Source organism: Saccopteryx bilineata, chromosome 2, assembly GCF_036850765.1.
Source record: "Saccopteryx bilineata isolate mSacBil1 chromosome 2, mSacBil1_pri_phased_curated, whole genome shotgun sequence".
Classification (NCBI taxonomy): domain Eukaryota; kingdom Metazoa; phylum Chordata; class Mammalia; order Chiroptera; family Emballonuridae; genus Saccopteryx; species Saccopteryx bilineata.
Genome location: NC_089491.1, coordinates 222,424,251 through 222,432,495, shown reverse-complemented (window position 1 = coordinate 222,432,495; position 8,245 = coordinate 222,424,251). Strand labels below are relative to the sequence as shown.

General features: G+C 48.6%; 1 non-coding gene across 1 annotated transcript; it reads left to right on the top strand.

The window, feature by feature from the left end:
* The first annotated feature begins 7,908 nt into the window (after positions 1-7,908).
* On the top strand, positions 7,909-7,984 carry TRNAP-GGG (transfer RNA proline (anticodon GGG)). Its single transcript has one exon. It is a non-coding gene; the product is annotated as a tRNA-Pro (tRNA).
* The last annotated feature ends 261 nt before the right edge of the window (positions 7,985-8,245 follow it).

Here is an 8,245-nt window from a genome sequence, read left to right as displayed (position 1 = left end):
TTGTCCTCCTTTTTGTGTATTACCTCTTATACAAAGTTATCGCCTGCATAGGTTTGTGTCTACATAGAACATTCCATCATGCAAGGACCCTCCTGAGGTATCTTTATAACCGAACTCCCCAGCCAGGGCCATCACTAATCGTTTCTCTAGGTCTAAAATTGTGATATTTCAAAATATGTTGTATTTGCACCTAGAAGTCATCTAGTGTGGGGTGTTTGGATGGCCTTTAACGCTCAGCATAAGTCCCTGAAGATTTACGTCTCGCTTTTTTACACCGAAATTTTCACTTTGGACGTAACTTTTTTTTTTTTTTTTTAATTATTACTCAACAGCAAATCTAAAGTTTGTTCTAAGGACAACAGGATTTCCCCATCCTTTCCTAGAACACTGTGTCTTTTTTACTCATAGAACAGATCACTTGGAAGATGTTTTTCCACCTCTGGGGAGAAAAAATTCCCACTCTTGGGACGATATCTGTGTCAGAGATGGAGAAATATGACGGCAAGCATTCACACCTAAAAGCCACTCATTTTTGTACGACTGTACAGTGAGCAAAGGCTTATTCTTGGCCAACAGGGATGAATAATGAGGGCAGGATGGGGAGATAAAAAGAGCAAGCATTTTAAAGACATTAACTGTATTTCTGCATTAGTCATGCGAAAAAGAGAGGTTGATCCTAGCCCACATATGGAAGCCTCAGACTTAACTTCTACAGACCTGACCTTCCACCTGGCACATGATAATTTTATATTACAGATAATAATTGAGCCCCATTTCTGCTTTGTAAACAGCCCACTGGCGCTCCACCCCCACCTGACTTCCCTTTGGAGAGGACTCATTGGTGAGAACAGGACAGTGCTTGTTTCCTGACCTCTTAAGGAGACCTGGCTACCACATCCTTTCCCACATAATCTATTGATATCAAAATCGACCTCCTGGAGACTGGAATGCGAAATGTTATTTTCAAGCTTGCTTGTAGCAAATATAACTAACATTTAAACTAACATTTTTTTTTTAATAATTGGGATTTTGAACATATAAAGATAACTTGAAAGTAAACATTGTCATTATTTTGGTGGGGGAAAAAATGAATTGACTAGAAAATGAGTCATTTGCACTGATTCCTGTGTTCTGTTCTGGGCACCTTTCTCTGGACTCCCTGTAGACCTTAGAGTCTCACTGCCTGAAATTCAGCAACACTGGTGACTAACAGTTCACACCAGTCTAGTAATAAAGCACACCAATTTTATTTATTTAACCACCTGCTTGGTTCAATTGACAAATATTTATGGATTAATTGTTGTAGGCTCAGTACTGAACTCTGGGGCCAAGGAACCAGAGACAACAAAGGCCTTCACAGCCAACCTTGAGCTGCAAGTGGAGAGGGGACAAAGGTCAGCCAGGGCTGGGTGGCACTGACTGACTCCTCCTCTGGACTTGACTGTGTTCCTCACACAAGTCAGTCAACCCTCTCTAAGAGTCAGCTTTTTTAATCTGTCAAAAGAAAATCAAGTCCCTTGGAGGAATTGTGAAGAGGAGCAGTGTTCTAAAACCTCTGGGATTATAGGAGAGTAATTGTTATTTAGGTTAATGGTCATTGGTTATTGGCAGGTAAAGTGACATTTCCAAGTACAAAGGTGACTTACAGTGGCAACATTTTAATAATTATTTTAGCATTGTTTATTTTATAATTCCTGGGGATGAACCTTTATGGTTATCCCATGGCCATCTAAGAAACCCTCACAAGAGTATAGGTATAGATAGAAGACATCTTCTCATTTTTGACAGAGAACACTAGGTATTACATTAAGTTATGAAACTAAAAGTGTTAACAGAGAATTTAGTCTTATTTTGATATGCAAATTTAACATAATAAATGCTTAGCAAGTAGCAGTGACAAATAAGTGAAAAGATTTAAAGTGAACACAATAGATCATTTATTTGAAATTATTTAAATCATTTAGAAGGCACAAAATATAAAGATCTGTCATTTTTGAACTGAAGATGTTTTACTTGTAACCTTTTTAAAAAATAAATCCTAACAGCAATTTTGTGTGATTAAGCACATACAAATTAAAAGTTAAAGCTTTCAGTGTTAGCTTTAAAATACAATAAACCTTATCGAATACTAAATAAGACACACTGAGTATTAAAATGAATTTTCCATCTTAATGAGCTGTAGCAATTTTTAAACAAAAGAAAGTTATCCATAATTTTGTAAACGTTCATGTTCTCGGAAATGATTGAGCTTACTACAGTAATGACAGTATTTGTATCAATGAAAACCTTTAAACAGGCCCTGGCCGGTTGGCTCAGCGGTAGAGCGTCGGCCTGGCGTGCAGGGGACTCGGGTTCGATTCCCGGCCAGGTAGGAGAAGCGCCCATTTGCTTCTCTACCCCCCCCCCCTCCTTCCTCTCTGTCTCTCTCTTCCCCTCCCGCAGCCAAGGCTCCATTGGAGCAAAGATGGCCCGGGCACTGGGGATGGCACCTTGGCCTCTGCCCCAGGCGCTAGAGTGGCTCTGGTCGTGGCAGAGCGACGCCCCGGAGGGGCAGAGCATCGCCCCCTGGTGGGCGTGCCGGGTGGATCCTGGTCGGGCGCATGCGGGAGTCTGTCGGACTGTCTCTCCCCGTTTCCAGCTTCAGAAGAATACAAAAAGAAAAAAAGAAAAAAAAAAACCTTTAAACAAATACAGTTTCACTTTTAATACATTTTAAGTAAAACAAAATTGACCAAGTTAAAGGAAATTAGGTGAATAATAGTGCAAGGTTTGCATCTCGAACGTAGGAGGTGGCCGTTGTGAGGATGAATGCGACCGCGTTTGAGAAGTGCCGGGGTGGACAGTGCAAGGGACAGATCCGGAGCGCCGCAGGGGCCCGAGGCCAGGAGGTTTGGGACAGGTGAAGCTTGAGGGCAAGACGCTCACACTGGAGGCAGCTGAGTGAGAAGAGGAGAACCAGCCGGGAAGAAAGTGCCCGGCGTTTTCGCTAAGAATTCCTAAATCCTCCTCCTCCCGCACTGCGCCCCCAGACAGCGCATCTCAGCAGGCGCCTCTGCCGTCCAAGTCTCCGGGAGTGCCCGGCTGCGAACGACGTCCCCGTCTCCACGTGGGCACCGAGCACCGTGCGCTGACCGTGCGAGCCGGAAGAGGACCTGGAAGCTGCCTCTGCGCCCCGCCTTGGGGACCAGACCGACGCTGCGGGCCTAGGAGAAGGCAGGTGCGAGGCCTACCCTGGCGGAGTTTGCCGGCCCTTGAAATACAGGGACAGACGTTCCTGCTCAGGATGGCGGTGGGGCTCGACGGAGACAGCGCGCCTATCCTGTGATACCGGTGATAACAATGCCGTTAATTTGTCACTTCTGGTGGGTGGGCTGAGTGGCGTGGAAACCCATCTTTGTACTCTTCAGGGTCCCCAGAGTAGTGCGTCCCCGACACAGCCCTCTTGGCGAATGGCTTACTTAGTTCTTGCAGCCAAACTGGGACTGACGGAGCCCACGACAAAGCCAGCACCGCTAAGGTTATCCTGCATAACAAGCCCACCAGAAAAGGCAGTGGAGGGCCCGGCCGCTCCGGGCGTCCTCCGCGCCCAGCGCCCCTGGCCCCCCTCCTCGTCCTGCCGGCCCGCCCCACTGGTCCTGCTCCCTCCCCGCCCCTCCGGCCGCGCCTCGCAGTTCAGCCCCCTTTTGTCCCGCAGGCTCCTCCCTTGGAAGGAGGCCTTGCCCTCCTCGAAGGACAACCTCTGCCGCAACTCGCAGGACTGCTTTTGAGAAATTCCTGCATGATCTGAATGTTATTTGAGCAAAGAACATACTTTGATCAGTGCCGCGATTCTGCCCTCATTAATTCTGAAAAAGTGATATGGGAGAACAAGGCACCAGAAAGGACATGGGTCTGAGGGAGACTGACTCCACCTTCTAGCTTTTCTCAAGCAAATATTTACTTGAACACAAACCTCCCTTTTCAGAGACACCTCTCTGGCCCCAGTGCTCCTATATCTGTCCTCCCTGGGCATCTTTATATAAGATCATTTGTTCCCTTCCCTGTAGACACAAATTCGTGAAGCTCAGTGTCTCCATGCAACAAAATGGCATTAAGCTGATGCTTGTTGAGTGACACTTGGCGCTCTTCAAGTCCTCTGTCCTCATTCTGCACTCCCTGGTCTTTAAGTGTTAATCCAGACCCTCATCTCTCTCACTGTGGCTTTCCTCTTTACTCCTAGGTGATCTTGTCCAGTCCTCTGCCTCAGTTTCCACCTGCTCAACAAAGGCTCCAGGCCAGACCTCTCCTCTGAGCACCAGATCCCAAAATTCAACATGGATGTCTTGAAGGCACTTCACTACGTTTGAGATGAAAACATAAAGCCTATGCGTTTTAACACCAAGCTAGATCTATCCAGAGACTCCCATCTCTGTGCATAAACCATCTTCTATTCTAAAGGCCAGGAACCCAAAAGTGTCTACAGTACTTCAAAAAACCTCCATCTCAGGAGATCCAGTCCATCGCCAACAGTCCCACCCTAGGCCTGGACGGGAGGCAAGTCCACACTTCAAAGGGCTCCAGTCTGGTCCTAGCTATAGGAGGTGCCCACCATCCTAGATCAAGCTGCGAGTACCTTTGACCCTGGAATTCCCAGCCCACCCTCCAACCCCTACATGGGTTGATCCTCCAGAGGGGTCCCCACTGCTGGTGTGAGTGCCCCAAGGCCAAAGGTGTGTCCAGAGGAAGCAGGGCATGTAGATGGAGCTAGAACGAAGCTGGGATGCCTACCAATATGCCCAAGCTTTGAGAATTCTAGGTTGGAATCTGGCCCCCAAATTGTTATGAGGTTGTATTTGTCAAAGCAGGTGGATGAGACATATTTTATTCAACATTTTGTTACTTTGATTTAGAACTTTCAACAATTTAGGCATGTGGCACATGGGCCTCAATTTGTACCCTTCCCTGATGGAAATGTCAGCACAGTCTGGTCACTAAGACACGAACTCTTCCCTCCATAGGATAGTTTGATGGGACTCTTTCTCACATGCTAGCCCCTGGCCTAAGTCATAGTCATTGTCAGTCTAGGTCAAACACAAATCTCACCTCATTCAGTATGGAAAAGGGCCTATCTTCATCCTCTACTCTCTGCTGCTCTAGGTTTTCCGGCCACCCTTCCCCACCCTGCTTCTCCTAGGTCCTCTGACCCAGGCTCCCCAGGCCCTTTGCACAAGCTGTCCTATCTGTTTGGAAAGTTCAGCTAATGCTTGCCTTACTCCCAGTCAGCCCATCTCTCTGTCTTCCCCCCCAAGTCTCAGACTCAGTCAAAGTCTTCTGTTATAAGCTAATAAACATATGGCTGAGTGTATCATTGTGTTTGTTGGGGGGCTGCGACTGATACCTGGCTTCTCCACTCTGGGCCCCCCAGGGGAGTGTCCTGCACCTCCCTGGCAGAGGTGCTTGTGTGGTCCCAGCCCACCCACCTGTCCAGGTCCATCACTAACCACCCACACCCCTTCTCTGTTCCAGCCACATTGGCCTTTTTGTTCTTCAAAAATGCCAAGTGTATTCCTTCCTCAGATCCTCTGCATGTGTGACTCTTCACCTGGGACTCTGTCCCTAATCCTCTGCAGGACATACCTGCCCTTACCACTTTCTGCTCAATGTCACCACCTCACTTTGGCCTTCCAAAGTGACCCATCTGTAACAGCACTGAACCACCCCAACTCCATGCCACCCCCTCTCTGCTGTCACCACAAAACACTGGTGGTTCAGCCCTGGCCAGTTGGCTCAGAAGTAGAGCATCGGCCCAGTGTGTGGAAGTCCCAGGTTCTATTCCCGGCCACGGCACACAGGAGAAGCACTCATTTGCTTCTCCACCCTTCCCCCTCTCCTTTCTCTCTATGTCTCTCTTTTCCTCCCGCAGCCAAGGCTCCATTGGAGCAAAATTGGCCCTGGTGCTGAGGATGGTTCCATGGCCTCCACCTCAGGCGCTAGAATGGCTCTGATTACAGCAGAGCAATGCCCCAGATGGGCCAAGCATCGCCCCCTGGTGGGCATTCCAGGTGGATTCCAGTCGGACACATGCAGGAGTCTGTTTGCCTCCCCCGACTTTTCACTTCAGAAAAATACAAAAACAAAATAAAACAAACAAAAAAACAATGGTGGTTCAGTTACTCTGGAGTGAGTCCTACTTGGGTTGCCTTCAGAGCACCCCTGTGGTGCCTGGACGCTACAGCAAGTGATCCCTGAGAGGTCTCCAAACTCCCCCTCTCATAGTGCGCTCTTAGTATCTAGTAATCTGTCTACAGTGTCCCTAGACCCAAAGGAATGCCCAACAGTTTCCTTTATTGGGTTAGTTAAAATTAGACAACTTAAAAAGCGTTTATAGGAAAACAGTCTGGCGGTTCCTCAAAAAGTTAAACATGGACTTACCATATGATCTAGCGATTTCACTCATAAGTATACAGCCAACAGACCTGAAGTCAGGTAGTGAAGGTGGTGAGCAGTGAGTAAGTGCCTGAGTGCTCTACAATAACCCAGGGCAGGTGGTGTGAGAAAGAACCTTTAAAACTTACACTCCCAGGTATGTCCCAGAAAGGTATTTCATTTTTCATGGTGGGCCTGGGCCTAGAACTTGAAGCTGAAGACAAAGTTGTCTGTTCTGGGTTATCAAGAGCAGAATCAGATCTTGTGTCATTAATGGTGGTCTCAGGTAAAGCAGTGCCTGGGCCCCTCTTATCTATGGCTAGAGGTAAGGTCCAGAAACAGAGCTAAGTAGCTCCTTTCAGCATCTGGAAGCCTATTTCAGGAAGTAGACAGCAGAGCCGACTTCAAAAAGCCTGTCAGTTGGCCCTGGCCAGTGGCTTGTTGGATAGAGCATTGGCCCAGCTAATGGATATCCTGGGTTTGATTCCTGGTCAAGGCACATAGGAGAAGTGACCATCTGCTTCTCCGCACTCACACTTCCCCTTTTCTCCCTCTTCTTCTTTTCTCCCTCTTCTCCTCCCACAGCCAATGGCTCAATTTGTTCGAGAGTAGCCCCAGATGCTGAGGATAGCTCTGTTGTCATGCACCAGCTTCAGGTGCTAAAAATAGCTTGGTACTCAAGCATTGGCCCCAGATGGGGTTGCCAGATGAATCCCAGTCAGGGCACATGCAGGAGTCTACCTCACTATCTCCCTTCCTACCACACACACACACACACACACACACACACACACGGCACACACAAAAGCCTGTCAGCAGAGTACAACTACAGAGTGGTACAGGGACCAGAAAGTGACCCACAGCCCTGGTTTGTTTTTACAGAACATTTGGGGAAGATCTGACCATTAAAGTGCTGAGAACAGCTGGTTAGCCTACCCAGAGCTCATAGCCTTAGGGGTTGGGAGGGTAGTGATGGCAGACCCCCAGCCCCAAGTTCTGAATGATAAACCAGGCAGAACTGTAGGGAAGAACCTATCTGGGAAGGGCCTACACTCAGGGTTTGAGGCTATCCTAGATGGTGGGACCTGTGGTGCATAGGGCCAGGGCCAGTGAACAGAGACTGGGCAATGCTTGGTGCAGCAAACTCCATGGACTCATTCCTGGGTTCGAGGAAGACAGAGCTGCAAAAACAATTGAATGTTTCACTAACTCTTCTAGGTGTGTGTGGGAAGCATTAGATATTTTGTCAGGGTTGTCTTAAAGCTATGAGTTGCGCATGGGACCTTCACAGCTGTTTCGAGGGTTTTGAGAGCCCATGCAGCAGACAATTCTGCAGGATCAGAGGACAGAGGTAAGGAAAGTAATGCAGATGGCCAAATGCCCAAGACTTCGCCACATCCACCAGGAGTGGCTGGGGAGGAATCTGGGGCCTTAAATGTTTTCTGTTTCACCTTTATTTTCTAAAGCCAGAGAGTCATTTTGTTGGCAAAACTGGTAGACTTGGCCCTGGCTGGTTGGCTCAGTGGTAGAGCGTCGGCCTGGGGTGCAGAGGTCCGGGGTTCAATTCCCGGCCAGGGCACACAGGAGAAGCGCCCATCTGCTTCTCCACCCCTCCCTCTCTCCTTCCTCTCTGTCTCTCTCTTCCCCTCCCGCAGCCGAGGCTCCATTGGAGCAAAGATGGCCCGGGCGCTGGGGATGGCTCCTTGGCTTCTGCCCCAGGCGCTAGAGTGGCTCTGGTCACAACAGAGCGACGCCCCGGAGGGGCAGAGTGTCGCCCCCTGGTGGGCGTGCCGGGTGGATCCCCGTCGAGCGCATGCGGGAGTCTGTCGGACTGTCTCTC